The sequence below is a fragment of the Gossypium arboreum genome, chromosome 13 (genome assembly GCF_025698485.1).
Source record: "Gossypium arboreum isolate Shixiya-1 chromosome 13, ASM2569848v2, whole genome shotgun sequence".
Lineage (NCBI taxonomy): Eukaryota > Viridiplantae > Streptophyta > Magnoliopsida > Malvales > Malvaceae > Gossypium > Gossypium arboreum.
Window position 1 is genome coordinate 104,986,879 of NC_069082.1, and position 18,297 is coordinate 105,005,175.

At 36.3% G+C, this 18,297-nt stretch overlaps 1 non-coding gene across 1 annotated transcript; it reads right to left on the minus strand.

Annotated features, from left to right (window-relative positions):
- Nucleotides 1-1,885: 1,885 nt before the first annotated feature.
- On the minus strand, nucleotides 1,886-1,992 carry LOC128287732 (small nucleolar RNA R71). Its single transcript, XR_008278432.1, has one exon. It is a non-coding gene; the product is annotated as a small nucleolar RNA R71 (small nucleolar RNA).
- Between the last annotated feature and the right edge of the window lie 16,305 nt (nucleotides 1,993-18,297).

The window sequence follows — 18,297 nt, forward strand, 5'->3', positions numbered from 1 at the left end:
ACCACACGCCCGTGCCTATTTGGCAGTCTCTAACATGGCCTAAACCACCCCACATACCCTTGCCTCTTTAGCAGTTTCTAACATGGCCTAAGCCACTCACACACGGGCGTGTCACACGGGCGTGTCCCTGTCGAGCCCTAGTTTAGTTTTATTCAAAAAAATGCCACTTTTGAGGGTTCTTAGGCATTCTAAAGCCTATATAAACACCCTAGAGGAGGATTAAAATTGGGAGGAAGTGGGAGGCAAGGAATTACTCGAGGAAAGCCGATTGGTCCATCTCAGAAGCCAGATTCTCCTTCAAGACTGAAGATCTCCCTTCAATTTCCTTCAGGGGTTTTTGGGTTTTCTTTATGTTTTGTTATCTTCATTCTTCTGAGATGTATTCTTTTACATTTATGCACTAAATCCCTTAAATACCAAAGGGGGATGAAACCTAAGACGGACCTTGTAATTGTTTTCTGAATTGTATGATAAATACTTGATTTGTTCTTAATTATGTGTTCTTAATTCTTGCTTTAATATTCCAGGATATTGATTCAAGTATTAATGTGCTTATTCAAAAGAGCAAAAGTCCATGTCTAAGAGTAGATCTAGCATAATTAAGCGGAGTTAACTGCACGCCTAGAGATAGGGTGACACAATTTTGTCGAATTAGGGTGAAACCTAATAAAGGAATCCATAGATCGAGTTAATGCAACACTAGGGGTTTTAATTAGAGAGAGATTTCAATTAATCAACCTAGAGTTTGATGTTGTTAGTCTCGAGAGAGATGATAATATAAATTAGGGATTCCTACAGATCAAGTCAAGTGAATAAATCGTCTGATTCAGAGTTAAATAGCAAGTGAAGTCTAGGTGGATTCTTCCTTGGGTATTTTCTAAATCAATCAGGTTTCCCAAAAGTATTTCCCAAATTTACTTCCTATGTATTCTTAGTTTAGTTAATTAGTTTAGATAAAACAAATCCCTTTTATTTTTAGGCTAGATAATAAAAAGAGAGTTAATATTAGTACTTTTAGTTCCTTTAGGTTCGACATTCCGGTCTTGCCATAAGCTATACTATTGTTCGATAGGTGCGCTTGCCTTTATCGTGATAATAGTTAGTTTCGAGTACGATCAAATATAAATTTTAAAACTTACCACGCACATTAAGTTTTTGGCGCCGTTGCCAGGGAACTAAGATATTAGGAACACTTAATTTTTATTACTTTAGCCATTTATTTTATTGCAATTTAATCTTTATTTTAATTTTGTTTATATTACTAAATTTTCTTTCATTTACTTCTGGCAGGTTTTTATAATGTATGACTAGAAGAAACCAGTCAGGACCATTACTTTTCGATAGTGAGATCGATCGCACAGCTCGCAAAAACCGAAGAGAAATAAGGCGAAGCCTAAGATACACAGAGGAAGAGCAAGAGGACGACATTCACACCACAACCGAGGAGATGGTTGAAAATCAGGAAAATCTGCTACCTCTTGCGATTGCTCCTGATCTAGTAAAATAGAAACCTGCTCCACGCACTATGTATGATTATGCTAAACCTAATTTAACAGGAACTAAGTCAAGTATAGTTAGACCTGCTATTGCTGCAAATAATTTTGAACTGAAACCTAACATAATTCAAATGATACAATAGTTTGTTCAGTTTGATGGTTTGCAGGATGAGGATCCAAACAATCACTTGGTGAATTTTCTAGAGTTTTACTACACTTTTAAAATCAATTGCGTTTTAGAGGATACCATTCGCCTTCGGTTGTTTTCCTTTTCATTAAGGAACAAAGCTAAACAGTGGTTGAACTTGTTACCACGAGGGTCGATCATTACTTGGGAACAAATGACCGAAAAGTTTTTACATAAATATTTTCCACTGGCTAAAACGGCTAAGTTGAGGAATGTCATCTCTTCTTTTATGCAGATGGATCTAAAAACAATCTATGATGCATGAGAGAGATACAATGATCTTTTGAGAAGGTACCCTCACCATAGGTTACCACTTTGGCTACAGGTTCAGATGCTTTACAACGATGTGAACCCCTCAACGAGGCAACTCATCGACGTAGCCACCGATGGAACTTTGAATAACAAAACACCTGAAGTGGCTTACGAATTTATTGAGGAGATGTCACTGAATAACTATTAGTGGCAAGTTATGAGGGCAAAGCTGACAAAAACAGCCGGTTTTTTCAACCTCGATGCGGGTACTATGCTATCTAACTAGGTAGAACTCTTAAATAAAAAGATTGACAGTTTGTTTGATTCTACTCAGGTACGTCCAGCATCAAGGAGGAACAAGTCCAATATATGGGTAATAATAATTCTAGATCTCAAAAAAACCCATACAGTAATACTTATAATGCAGGTTGGAGGAACCATCTGAATTTCTCATGGGGTGGCCAAGGAAATCAAAGACAACAACCTCCCTCAGGTTTTCAACAACCACCTTACCAGCAGGAAAAAAAGCCGAACCTTGAAGAGATTCTAACAAAATTTATCTCGGTGTCAGAGACTCATTTTCAGAATACCTAGACAGCACTTAAGAATCAACAAGCATCGATCCAATGGCTCAAAACCCAGATAGGCCTACTCACCAAACTGATTTCTGAATGACCACAAGGTAGCTTGCCAAGTAACACGGAATCTAACCCAAGGGAACAACTCAATGCGATTACCACTCAAGACGAGGAAGGGTTAGTTAAGCCTTAACTAGAATCGAGGCAAGGAACTGTGGTAAGTAAAGGTAAAGGTGAGGCAGTCCACAGTGAGCAAAAATCGGTAAGTAAAGAGTACAAACCACGGGTGCCATACCCCAATGCGACAAGGAATGACCGTACAAATGAAAAAATTGGTAAATTTCTTAAACTATTAAAGAAATTGCATATTAACTTACCGTTTATCGAAGCTCTTTCACAGATGCCAAACGCAGTTAAATTTTTAAAGGAGCTTCTAGCAAATAAACGAAAGTTGGATGAGGCGTCGCATGTGGAGTTGAATGCAGTTTGCTCAGCCATTTTACAGAATAAGCTACCCAACAAATTGAAAGATCCAGGAAGTTTTACGATTCCTTGTTTAATTGGTAGTTTAGATGTTCATAATGCATTAGCTGATATAGGGGTAAGCATTAATGTTATGCCTTATAAAATGTTTACACAGCTAGGTCTTGGGAAACCCAAACAAACTAGGATGAGCATTCAATTGGCTGATAAAACCATTAGATTTCCTAGGGGTATCATTGAAGATGTTCTTGTTAAAATCGATAAATTTATATACCCAGTAGACTTTGTTATTCTAGACATGGAAGAGGACAGTAAGTTACCTTTGATTTTAGGACGACCCTTTTTAGCGACTGCTAGAACCATTATTGATGTTGGTACAGGTGAACTCACACTTCGTGTGGGTGAGGAAGTGGTCACTCTTCAAGCTAGTAATGCAAGTAACACATTTAATATTGAAGGTGTTATAAATCATGCTACTAATACTGATCATGTGGTACAACCTTCTTTACAGGAACCACATTCGAAGAGCATACATGAGCCATGTGTAAACAACAACAGAGGACCCATCTATGAAGAGCGAAGGCTACAAATCGAGGAGCTAGATGAATGGCGGACACAGAAATCGATAACACACGATAAACCAAAACCACGCCATGACAGACTCAATGTGTTACCAAATCAACTTAAGGTTGGAGACAAAGTACTAGTAGATGAAGCAGACCCTTGAGTTGAAGCACACAAGTCTAATGCGAATGAAGTCACGCCCTTTACGGTAATGAATGTTTTCCCGTATGGTACAGTCGAGGTAACACATCCCAAAATCGGCACTTTCAAGGTAAACAATACTCGACTTAAACCTTATTTTGATATAATTGATATAATTAATAGCTGTGTTCATTAACATGCCCAAAGAGCATGGGCATGGGCCGAATTTCAGACGCGCCTAAATTTGAAAATCACGATACACACGGGCGTGTCCCACGGCTGTGTGCCCTAAAATCTATATAAACCTCCCACTATTCATCATCCTCTTCCCCAAATATCAAACCCTAGCCACTGAAATCCTTTCACACACCCTCCCTGCCACGCCCGTGCGCCGACCACAGCACCACCGTCGACAACCCAAACTCCTCCCTCTACCAAGCTATTATGTTTGTTTACTCTTTTCTCTCTATTCTCTTCATTTCTTTTTCTAATTTTATGATTTTTATTGTTTTATTTAACTATTTTGAGTAATATTCATGGTTATAATTCTAGTAATGCTTGTGCTCTTTGTTAGAAATTTGCCATTTTAGTCGATACATTATGCTACATTCATCCTTTTTCTTTTTTTCCATGGATTTTATGCTTACCCACACCATATTTCATATTATCAATCCCAGATGCATTCATTCACTAGGTATTCCATTTAGCACTATTCTCATGTTCATATTGTTAATAATGACTTGATATATCTTTCCATTAGGATTTAGTTACATTTCCGTACATCTTTCCTTTTGCCTGGGATGCTCATGAAGTATTCTTCTCTAATTTTAATATGATTGCATGCTTGTCCATGCTATTCTTGAGGGTATTCCTATAACTTTGTCTTGCCATTGCAGATACCATGTCAAATTCACATGGCAAGAAAACTGACATCCCCCCTCGAAGAAGCGAAAAGGAGCAGCGTCATCCTCGGGTCCCACTACCGAGATCAGACACCCGTTTTTCCAATTCTCACATGGACTGCAGGAGGAACTATTTCAAATACTACGGGCCCGACCCCAAGGTGTGGGCTGCTGCATTGATTGGGCCCCACTTGAACAAATCTAACTGGTTGACGCGATCCGAGCCCTTCTGACGACTGACCCATGGGTGCTCTTTTTCGAGATCATCAAGCTAACGTACCTCGAGCTAACAATCCTTGAATGGTCTAGTTCCATCTTGGAGGATTAGTTCGCTAGTTGAGCGTCCCTGAGTTCGGAGTCATACTAGGACTGTACACGTAGGAGTTCATGGACGATGATGATTTTGACAGCCTCCATCACCACATCCACTACGCTCCATCAAAATGTTAGAGTGCCTTAGTCCCTGACTCAACCACCTATGACCCCAGCCGCTCCAAGGAATCGGCTCTCGCCCTGTCCCTAAAATACCTGCACGCTATCCTTGCTCACACCCTGACAGGACAGCGAGGGAGCACTAGCATCGTCAACACTCACAGCGCCTACTTTTTATAGAGTATGGCGAACTAGCACGCCTTTGACCTTGCCTATTTCATTGCTCTCGCTATTCGCAATCAGACGAAGTGGCATAGGAGAGGAGTCATCTCCATTGGTCCCTATGTGACTCGATTGGCACGGTACTTCAATCTCCTTAACACGGCGGCACAAGCATCTGCCCTCACTCTCATCAGTCAGATGTCTCCACAGGACATCTCGAGTATGCTTCACATGAGGATGATCAAACGACAACATGGAACCAACCCTCCGCAGTCCGCCTAGTCCAGTCAACCGAGTAGGAGGACTCTAAGGACATTACTGATGATGTCCCTCTACATCACGGGGACCCACAGTCTCAGCCACCACGCCTCCATCATCCAATTCATACGGCGGCTTCACTTTCTGACATCTCTGAGTGCTTTACTTAATTTGAGCAACAGTGTTTTTAGCGCTTTGATCATATTAATGTTACACTACATCAGATGTGTTAGCACTTTCACATCTCATCGCCACCACCATCTCGCGAACCATTCGGCAATGACGATGTTTAAAGACTTTTTATTTATTATTTTTAGTACTTTTTATTTTATTTTCCTTTAATACTATTTCATTCTTAGGTTTTATAATTTTTCTTGAACAATTTATATTTTTCTGCCATTTCTTTACGAGTAATTATGCTTCTTTATATTTCCTAAAAAGTTCATGATTCTATCACAGTTATAAAGAGCTCCAAAGCTCACTATTACTTAGGAACTTCCAACTCCACTGGAAAAGGTTCTCTACAACTGCCATGTCTTGCCCGACCACCACGATAACCTCTTCGCTGGACACTGTGGTTATGGAGCCCAACCTCTACCACCACCGGAGTATCCTCCTCCAATCTCATCACTGTCTTGGCCGATTATTCTCTATAACTCCAATTCAAGGATTCCATTCATCATTTAGGAAGTTTCACTTCTTTCCCTATCTTATGATCTTATATCTATATTTTTCAATAAACCTAACTTTGTACATTGAGGGCAATGTACATCTTAAGTGTGTGGGGTTATTTATATCATTATCTGAAAAATCCCTGAATTTTGTCTTATTCTCACGTGACTTACTCATATCATTATTAGAATGAATTTTGATTAATTTATGATTTTTATTGATATGTCTTGAATTAAAGCATAGGCATTTTATGCATTGATTGTTTAAACTTTAAGGAATTAGAGAATCAAGCATGATAAGTTACTTTTTGAGAATTAAAAATTTTTAGGTTGTTTCCCCAAGTTTAGTTATTATCTTGAATTTGAAATTCACAGGATTAACATCAAAAAGCCATAATTTCTGTGAGATCTTGAGCCTTTAGAGCATATATTATTTCTTTCATGCTCACTTTTATTGTTGCTATGAGTGCGTCTATATTGATTTGTTATTCTATAACTTGCTTCGATTATGCATGTCAAGATCAGACCGTTGATTTGATATGTCAAGATGATAAAGGCACTTAGGTTTAACCCACTCACTCCATAAAAGTCTACCTTCATAATTAACCCTTAGTAGTGAACCCCCTTGAGCCTAACAAGCCATTCATTGTTTCATTCTCAGTATTAACCCATAACCCGTTATTGTTGAAACCCACTAAATTAATTTGATCATTATTTTTGTCGAGATTTGATTTGAATAAATTGTTTAGCTATGTTTTAGTCTTGATGGTTAGCAAAGTTCTATGTTACTTGATTTGTTCTTAAAAAATATATATATATACATACATACATATTAGTAGTAATTCTTTGTTTCTAAACTTAAGTATGTAATTCAATATTCTGAGAAGAAAAGCTCAATTCTAGGATTATTTAATTAGGAATGCAATTTATCAGTGTTAGTATTTTTCTAGTTAGGTAATTTTTTAATTCAATCTCAATTCTAACCTTTTCTCTTAGCTTGTGACCACACCCCCTAACCAAAGCCACGTTAGAACCCTCTAAAGACCTTTTGATTGATGCATCATCTCAATTTATAGTGGTGGAGACTTGATTTTCATGCAAGCCTATGGTAATAACTTCTCATATTGACTGTTGAGTGCTAATTTGTTATCCTTAAACACCTCGAGTGATTTGAGTGAATCTTTAGTGAGGATGTTGAAGTCTGTGATATTTTGAAACAAAGGTGATTACTTAGATGAAGGGAGACACTTATGCTTTCGCGATAAAATGCTCAACTGGGAATGTTTGAAACTTTGATGTCCTTCTAGTTGAATTTTCAATGTATGATTACTTATGGATTATTTTGAGATATTATTGATAGGAATTATAAGTTGAGAAAAATAAATTCTTAATTGTGAGTTGAGGATTTTGCTTGAGGACAAGAAAACGCTTAAGTGCGGGGGTATTTGATAAGTCGTAATTTATACATATTTTTATCCCATGCTTAAGCACATTTTTGGATGAATTATCATTAGATTTGTGGAATTTGATACTTCTAATCCTTTAATTTCATGTTTTATACTTAGGTGAGCATAGGAGAGTAAAAAGAGCGAGAAACAGGCTAAAAACGGAGAAAATGAACCAACGTGGGAAATCAACACGGCCTGGACTTCCTCACATGGGTAGACCATACGCCCATGCCTATTTGGCAGTCTCTAACATGGCCTAAACCACCCCACATACCCTTGCCTCTTTAGCAGTTTCTAACATGGCATAAGCCACTCACACACGGGCGTATCACACGGGCATGTCCCTGTCGAGCCCAAGTTTAGTTCTATTCAAAAAATGCCACTTTTGAGGGTTCTTAGGCATTCTAAAGCCTATATAAACACCTTAGAGGAGGATTAAAACTGGGAGGAAGTGGAAGGCAAGGAATTACTCGAAGAAAGCCGATTGGTCCATCTCAAAAGCCAGATTCTCCTTCAAGACTGAAGATCTCCCTTCAATTTCCTTCAGGGGTTTTGGGGTTTTCTTTATGTTTTGTTATCTTCATTCTTTTGAGATGTATTCTTTTACATTTATGAACTAAATCCCCTAAATACCAAAGGGGGATGAAACCTAAGACGGACCTTGTAATTGTTTTCTGAATTGTATGATAAATACTTGATTTGTTCTTAATTATGTGTTCTTAATTCTTGCTTTAATATTTCAGGATATTGATTCAAGTATTGATGTGCTTATTCAAAAGAGCAAAAGTCCTTGTCTAAGAATAGATCTAGCATAATTAAGCGGAGTTGATTGCATGCCTAGAGATAGGGTGACACAATTTTGCCGGATTAAGGTGAAACCTAATAAGGGATTTCATAGATCGAGTTAATGCAACACTAGGGGTTTTAATTAGAAAGAGATTTTAATTAATCAACTTGGGGTTAGACGTTATTAGTCTCGAGAGAGATAATAATATAAATTATGGATTCTTACGAATCAAGTCAAGTGAATAAATCGTCTAATTTAGAGTTGTAAGAGCCCAAATTTGACCGGGCTGAAAACTAAATAAATAAATAAACAATTGTTTATTTAACAGTCCAAGTTCATGTTACAAAGCCCAAACGGTGGGCCCAAAATCAAATATTTCAGACCCATTGACCCGGTTACTACCCAGCAGACCCATTTACACTCCAAACCCAAATCAGAAATGGCCCAAAAGCCCAAGTAACTTTAAGGAAACAGGAAACCCTAGGGTTTCCTGAGGACTACAACGCCGCAGTAGCTTCTGGAAGCCTTGGGGAGTGTCTGTTGAATTCCCCAAAATTGAGCCCATTAATGAGTCTTCTCAGCACAGCCTGGATGACTCCTCAGCTACCAATCAGTGCCTCACCGACACCACCGCCAGACTTCAGGCCTCCATCAACTCCAGCGACCCCTCCATTACTGGATTTTTCGCGAGCACCTGCAAAGAAAGGAAAGAAACACAGTAGATATGAAAAACAAAAAAAAAAGGAAACTAAAGAGATTTAGCATATCACAATCAAGGATATGATACAGCAGACAAAAAATGGAAAGAAATCTTTGATTTCTTTCCAGTTTATGTAATCACAGTAGTAGCTATAAAAGCCCGAAATCAAACCATTGTAAATGACCGGATTTTGATGAAATAAAGAACCTACTTATAGATATCCATTCAGAAGTGTTACAAGCAGTCTTAAGGTGATACATATACTCTATATTCTACTGTTATTTTACCATCGTTTGCAAATCGATTACTGAGATATTAAAAAAAAGGGGGTTACCTGTGACTTACCATGGAAAGCGAAGGCTTTTAGCCTTTTTGAACCTCCGCATACGATGGCGCATGAGCGCGTGCAAGACCACTGGTCGGAGCGTGGCCTACAGAGGCCAGACCCCGGGGTTCCCTTCCTCCCTCTCTCTTTCAGAGATTTTCACTGAGTTTTTTTTTTTAAATAGACTTCTAAATGATTTTTTTAAGTGAAATTTGGCTTATATAGCCCAAGAGAAACGATATCGTTTTAGCTTAGTCTGATAAGCTTAAAACGACGACGTTTTAAGACCCTAGGATCCGCGCGTTGACCCGATTACCCGGGGAGGATCCGCGCATTTTCAAAGATTGGGTTAATTACCCAATTGGTCCTTCCACTTTTTTTGCGTTTATAATTATGTTTCATTCTATTTCTAATTTAGCCCTAATGAATTAATTTTATTTCAATTTAGTCCCAACAGAAAGCATTCTAAGGCTTATAACGAAACGCTGCCGTTTTGGGAATAGGGCAATTTGCCCAATGAGTCCCTTTTATTTTACGCGCGTTTTAAATTGGGCCTTAATTCAGTTTTATTTCTTTTAAATTCGTCCCGTAATTTTGTTGAACTTTAAATTTAGCCTTATATTCATTTTTTTATTATTACATATATATATATATATATTTTTATATGTAGATATTGTTTTATTTTTTTTTTAAAATCCTTACTTTTATATTATACACTATAAGATTATTTTATCATATATATATTATTATTATTTATCGTATATTATTTTTCACAAATTATTATTATTATTTTCCATCATTGTTTTTATATATTATTATATTTTACTTGTATTATATATTTATTAATTATTTATATATATTATCCTTACATATATACTTTCGTTATTTTATATCATATCTATAATAATTCTTATTTCCTATATATTCAAACTATATTTTATTATATAACATTTATTATATTTCATTTTTATTCCATATTACTTATTATTTTTATATATGTTATGTATATCATATATTATCTACTATATTATTTATTATTCATTATATTATTTAAAATTTCAAAGTTTGTAAATTGAATTATATTTTTAACTCATATTATATATATATTAAATTATTAATTATTTATTTATTATGTATTATTTTAAAACGATATTTTTATGTTATTTGTTATTTTATAAACTCGTTCACATACTTTTTATTTTATATTTTTAAAACAATATATTTTATATATAATTATTATTCTTTTATAAATATTTTGTTATTATGTTTTATATAGGTATAGCAAATAATATTTTAAGATTATTATTAAATATTATGTCTTTATTTATATGTATATTTTGTTAATAATAATTCATTCCATTTTTTCATATATATATTGCATATATCGTGTGTTACATAGTATTTTATATTTATTATTTAATATTACATTTTATGAACATGTACATTGATATTGTATTATTCTTTTTGTATGTCATGCATTATTTTATTACTTTTTGTATATCATGTATTATTTAATTATTACTTTGTATGTTTATGCGTTTCGTTTATTCATTTCTTAATACATGCTATATATATCTTTGTATGCATATTGTTAATATTTGCTATGTATATATTATTTTATATGAATGTATCTAATGCCCGATCTTTATATTCCTACCATCATTTTGTTTAAATGCACATATTATTTACCTACTACCATAATATGTTACTATGTATAATTTATAATACAATACAATTCCCCACGCATCATTTCTTTTTAAAAAAAAGCCCGAAGTTTTCAAAAAATATAAAGGCAATGCTTGGTGTTTGGAAATTTTGAGAAAGTAGTGCCCTAACTTATTGGGTTGCGAATTTTCTCGTTAAGTTCGAATAATCAAGTACCCTTCTTAGTTTTCAAAGGTTTTCAAAATGTGAGCAACTGTCTTGGAATTGCAAAGCAATATGTCCTAACTTATTGGATGTAGCTTTTTGTTATTACGAGATATGGATTTCTAAAAAGCTAACTTAATGTCAATACTTTGATACGAGTGAACTCTAATTTTTTAAAAAAAAATAAAATAAAGAGGACTATATCTTAAAATTTTTGAATTTTCGACATTAAAGACACTTGATAATCAATTAGGTACCAATTTTTGGGCGTTACGAGGGTGCTAATCCTTCCTCGTATGTAATCGACTCCCGAATCTATTTTCTCGACTTTTGTAGACCAAAATTAATGTTTTAAAACAAAACATTTTATAAGGTGATCCAATTACACCTAAAAAGATTGGTGGCGACTCCCGTTTTCGTTTTTCTTAAAGTCGATTCCAATTCTCAAAAACACGATTTAAAAACGATCTCGACAAGAGTTAAATAACAAGTGAAGTCTAGGTGGATTCTTCCTTGGGTATTGTCTAAATCAATCAGTTTTCCCAAAAGTATTTCCCCAATTTACTTCCTATGCATTCTTAGTTTAGTTAATTAGTTTAGATAAAACAAATCTCTTTATTTTTAAGCTAGATAATAAAAAGAGAGTTAATACTAGTACTTTTAGTTCATTTGGGTTCAACATTCTATTTTTTCCATAAGCTATACTACTGTTCCATAGGTGCGCTTGCCTTTATCGTGATAATAGTTAGTTTCGAGTACGATCAAATATAAATTTTAAAACTTATCACGCACATCACTTGTCCTCAAGCAAAATCCTCAACTCACAATTAAAATAAATCCTTCTCAACTTATAATTCTCATGAATAATGTTCGAAATAATCCAAAAGTAATCATACGTTAAAAGTTTAACTATAAGAAAATTAAAGTTTCAAGTAATCCAAATTGAGCATTTCAATCATAAAATAATAGATATCCCCCTTTCTCTAAGTAATCACCTTTAATTTCAAATTAACAAGGTTAACATCCTCACTAATGATTCACTCAAATGACTAAAAGTGTTTAAGGTTCAATAATTAAGCACTCAATAGTCAAACATGAAAAGTTATTACCATAGGCTTGCATGAAAATAAAATTTCCACCACCATAATGAGATGATACACAATCAAAATGTCTTTAATAGGGTTGTAATGAGGCTTGGGTTAAAGGTGTGGATAAAGGCTGAAAAAGAAGGTTAGAATTGAGATTAATTTAAATAAATTACCCAACTTCGAAAAAAATAAATCTAATCACTGAATTACAAAGAAGTGTCAGAATTAACACTAACCAAAACTAATGAAGTGAGCTTTTCTCTTAATATAATGACTTTAACTTATCTAAGCTCTTTAGAAAAAGATGTAATTGAATGACGTTTTTTTTTTAAAACAAGTATAATAATGGAAAGTACATAAAAAGAAATAATTCAGCAACTAGAATGAACGAACATAGTTAAGTAACTAATCAAATCAAATCTCGATAAAAAAAGGAGTCAATGAGAAAGGAGAAATTCTTAATGAATCAAAAAGAGTTAAGTTGAGGGTTATTGTTAAGGGGAAATCAAAAAATAATAGTTAAGGCTCAAAGGGGTTCACTAGGGGTCAATTATGTAGGTAGGCTTTTTGTGGAGTAAATGGGTTAAAACTTAAGTGCCTGTATCATTTTAGTATATCAAATAAAAGGTGTGGTCTCGACATGTATAATTAATGCAAGTTCTAGAATAGAATATCAATGTTGACACACTCATATCCAATAAAAAAAGGGAGCAAGAAAGATATATGCTCTAAAAGGCTCAAAATCTCACGAAAATTATAGGTATTTGATGTCAATCCTATAACTTCAAAACATCAAGATAATACCTCAATTCAGGGAAATAACTAGCAATTTTACTTCTCAAAAGTCAACTTATCATGCTTGATTCTCTAATGTCTTAAAGTTTAAACAATCAATGCACAATTACCTATGATTTAATGCAAAACATATCAATAAAAATTATAAATCAATCAGGATTCACTCTACTAATGATATGAGAAAATTATATGAGAACAAGATAAAAAAAATTTAGGGATTTCTGATAATCACATAAATAACCTCTCCACACTTAATATGTACATTGTCATCAATGTACGAAGATAAATAACAAGAATATAAGTATAATATCAGAAGAGGGGCAGAGAAGCAAAACTGCACTGAATATTTGGATGAGATCCTTGGAGTAACGAGAGCGAGAATTGTAAATAAGGCAAATGAAAGGCTTGATTCTGAGTTACTAATAAGAAAATAAACACCATTGTGAAAGAGAATTAAGGGATAAGTCAATAATAATCATAAAGATAAGTAGAGTTTAAAATATAAAACATAAGTCTTCAAAAATAAATAAGAGACAAAATAAAATTTAAATAATATTAAAAATAAAAATAAAAATAAAAAATAGTAAAATGTAGGGACTCAAAGGTCCTCATCATCCGATACCTCACGGGTCGACGGTGCTGAAGGAGAGATGTGGAAGTGGTGGCAAATTTTTCGAAGAGTGGCATCGATGCTGTCAAACCACTCAAAGCACTGCTGCTCAAAGCGAGTGAATCACTCGGATAAATCTATCAAAGTGGCAGTAGGAGGTTGGTGACACAGTGGTGGTGGTGGGGGTGGGTCCTCATGAGCGGGAGGGACATCATTAGTAATGTCCCTTGGCTTATCCTGGTCAACAGGGTGGACGAGTCTGTACTGAGGGGGGTCAACTCCACGGTGCCGCTCTATCATCCTCATGTGGATCATGTTGGAAATTCCCTGAAGAGACATCTGGCCGACCAATATGAGTGTTGATGACATCTCTAGAGTGTCGAAGAGGCCGAAGTGTCGAGCACGGCTAGTTACGTAAGGGCTAAGGTAGAGGTGGCCCCTTCTATGGCAATCCGTCTGGTGGCGAAAAGCAAGGGCAATAAAGTATGCCAAATCAAATACATGGCCAGTCGCCATGCTCCATAAGAAGTACGCGTCGGTGGTGCTAACAACACTGGTACTCTCTCTCCTCCCAGTCAAGGTGTGAGCCAAGATGGCATGTATGTAACGTAGTGCTGGAGGAAGAGAAGTCGCCTTTGGGTGACTTGTGTCATAGGGAACCATACTCGCCATAAGGTCAGTCTAACAGTAAGAGGGCAAGTAGTGTATGTAACGGTAAAGCTATAAAAAATTCTCGGAAGCCATGAACTCCTCCGTGTAGAGGCCCAAGGCAGCTCCAAACTCTGGTACACTTATGTCCCTGATGATTCCACCAAGTCTAAAATGATAGTACCAGACTCGTCATGTGTATTCATCACATGCTATAGATGGAAAGTGGTGTAAAACTCCAATGTTAGCTCGGAATAGGTAGACTCGATAATTAAAAAGAACCGATCCCACGGGGCAGTATCGAGATGAAAACGAACAAGGTGAGCAAGTTGAACCTGTTCCAAAGTAGCCCAGTCAATACATCGGCCCACTCCTAATGGTCGTACTCGTAGAAGCTGAAACAGGTCATCCTGTGGGCCTGATGAGAATAGAAGTAGAGGGTGGCAAGCTTTGGTTGAGGCACTCGAGAAGGTTGCACCAGGACCCTTCCGCTTTTTCAAAACAGCGACTGCAGTTTTTCTGCCTCGTGTGTTTGTCATAATGGACCTACAAGAGTAAAAGAGTCCAAATCATGGAACAACTAGATAATAAAATAGCAAATAAAGAATTAATAACGAATTAGACAAACTATGGATGTAACAAATGATTGGTTGCTAATTAAATCCATAACTATATTTAAAGGAATGAGTGATAAAATTAACAAAATATGAATATTAGACTTATAGGTATTGTCAAGAGGCGATATGACTAACATGATAGACTAAATATACAGTTTCTAAGATAATAGTAGTAGCAATTTAAACATAATTATCCTAAACTAATATGTAGCAAACAAAACTAAAATTAAGACATAACTAAAATAACTGAAATGCATAATAAAAAAACTAAAATAAAGACAAAGACAAAGATAAAGAAATAAAATCCCTAACATAATTATTATTATTATTATTATTATTATTATTATTATTATTATTATTATTATTATTATTATTATTGAGAGGGAAAAGGGACACCGTCAAGAGTCTTGAAGGTATGGACGGCGGTGGTCCAGAGGTCGGAGGTAGGAAGGAAAATGGGAGAAAAGATGAGAAAAGGAAAAGAAGGAAAAAGAAAGGGAAGAAAGGGAAGAGAAGGGGGAAAGGGGGTCGACCGACGAGGGAGCACGGACTGCTGGTGTCGACTAAGTAGCAGCAGTAGGGATGGGGCAGATGGTGGTTGTGTTCGCAAGTGGGAAAGGAGGGAGGAAGGGGAAGAGAGGGGAAAATGGGAAAAGAAAGGAGAAGAAAGAGTAGGGTATAGGAAGGCAAGAAAAGGAAAGAAGAAGAGAGAGCTAGGGGTGGCCCGTCGGTGGGGGAGGGGGTGCGGTAGCTAGGGTTGGGAGAGTTGGGGAAGAAGACAAAAGAAAAAAACTTAAAGTTTGGGGGGTTTAAAAAGGCACACAGTCATGTGAAGCACGTGTTGGGCCATACGACCGTGTCACAAGCCCGTGTGGCTCGACTATTGCCCGTGTTAATCGCAAAATTTTTATGACTATTTTCCACATGGCCTAGGGATACGCCCATGTGTCGATGTCGTGTGGTTCAGACGGCTATGTCGTACGGTTGTGTTCCATGTCCTTCACTTCTCTCACGCCGATGTAGTGCTTCACACCCCCGTGTGTCCAGGAAGTGTGCTTAACACGGCCGTGTCGCACTGCCATGTGGATCGAGTTCATAGACATGTGGCTCGACATTTGGGGAATTTTTAGCCATGTTTCCATAAGGCCAAAGACACGCCCGTGTGTCCAGGCCGTGTGGGCCACTGTACCTGCACAAAAACAGTAAAAATAGCTAAAATAAACTAGTTAGTGGTGTTAGTACTCGGGTTGCCTCCTGAGAAGCGCTTATTTAGAGTTTAAGCTCGACTTACCTCAATTTTGTGTGATTACAGTGTATAACGGAGTCGAGACTCCTCTTTCTCACTATCAATTCTATTATCCACATAAAGTTTAAGTCGAGTAATATTTACCTTAAAGGTGACGAATTGAGAATAATTTACCTCGACTGTACCGTATAGGAAAATATTCAGTACCGTGAAGGGAGTTACTCAGTTTGTATCAAGCTCTAAAGTAGCAATTCGGGGGTCCTGTTCATCTAACAATACTTTATCCCCAACCTTAAATTTTGTTGATTCATCTTCACGCTTATCGAGGTGTCACTTTGATTCATCATGTGCTTTTTGTTTCTCCTTGACATGTGTTCGTCATTCGTCTAGTTCATCGATCTGAAGCCTTCGTTCTTCATGAGTCGCTCTGTTTTGGTTGCATGGATTAGAATGAGGCTCCATCACGTTCTTTCCAAGGGAGTCCTGAAAAGAAGTTTGAGCCATAATGTTATTTATATCAACAGAACTAGTATAGTCATCTTGCTTACTAGATAATTTATTCGAATCACGAGCTTGGAAAGTAATCGTGTCATCTCCTACACGAAGTATTAGCTCTCCTATGCCAACATCAATGATAGTTCTAGCAGTTGCTAAAAAAGGCCTTCCTAAAATTAAAGGTACGTCACTATCCTCGTCCATGTTTAGAACAACAAAGTCAACTGGGAATATAAATTTATCGATTTTGACCAGTACGTCTTCAATAATACCCCTAGGAAATCGAATTGTTTTATCTTCCAATTGAATACTCATCCTAGTTTTTTTGGGTTTTCCAAGACTTAGTTGTTTAAACATTTTATAAGGCATGACATTAATGCTTACCCCTAAATCAGCCAAAGCATGGTTAACATTTAAACTACCAATTAAGTAAGGAATCGTAAAACTCCATAGGTCTTTCAATTTGTTGGGTAGCTTATTTTGTAGAATGGCTGAGCAAACTGCGTTCAACTCCATATGCGACTCATCATCCAACTTCCACTTATTTGCTAAAAGCTCCTTTAAAAATTTTACTGCGTTTGGCATCTGCGAAAGAGCTTCAATAAACGGTAAGTTAATATTTAATTTTTTCAATAATTTAAAGAATTTACCAAATTGTTCGTCCTTTTGGTCTTTCATTGTCACTTTGGGGTATGGCACACGAGGTTTATATTCTTTACTTACATCAACCTTACCGTTATCTACCACATGGTCTTGCCTCAGTTTTGGTTCTTCCTCAACTAACCCTTCATCATTGTGCACAATAACGGCATGAAGTTGCTCCTTTGGGTTAGTTTCAGAGTTGCTTTGTAGACTACCTTGTGGTTGTTCAGAGATCAACTTAGCAAGCTATCCTATTTGAGTTTCAAGCCCTTGAATTGATGCTTGCTGATTCTTAAGAGCTGTTTTGGTATTCTGAAAACGAGTTTCTGACACCGAGATGAATTTTGTGAGCATCTCTTTAAGGTTTGGTTTCTTCTTTTGTTGGTAAGGTGGTTGTTGAAAACCTGGAGGATGTTGTGGCCTTCGATTTCCCTGACCACCTCACGAGAAATTGGGATGGCTCCTCCAACCTGCATTATAAGTGTTACTATACGGGTTATTTTGAGGTCTGGAGTTATTACCCATATAGTGGACTTGTTCCTCCTTGGTGCTAGAGTTAAAGGATGGATAATCTGTGTTGTGTATTCCTTTTTTATTGGAGTCACACCTCATCACTGGATGTACCTGAGTAGAACCATACAAACCATCAATCTTTTTATTTAAAAGTTCTACCTGGTTGGATAGCATAGTGACCGCATCGAGGTTGAAAACACCAGCTGCTTTTGTCGGTTTCGTTCGCATGACTTGCCACTGATAGTTATTTAGTGACATCTCTTCAATAAATTCGTAGGCCTCTTCGGGTGTTTTGTTGTTTAAAGTTCGACCTGTAGATGCATCAATAAGTTGCCTTGTTGAGGGGTTCACACCGTTGTAAAAAGTCTGAACTTGAAGCCATAAAGGT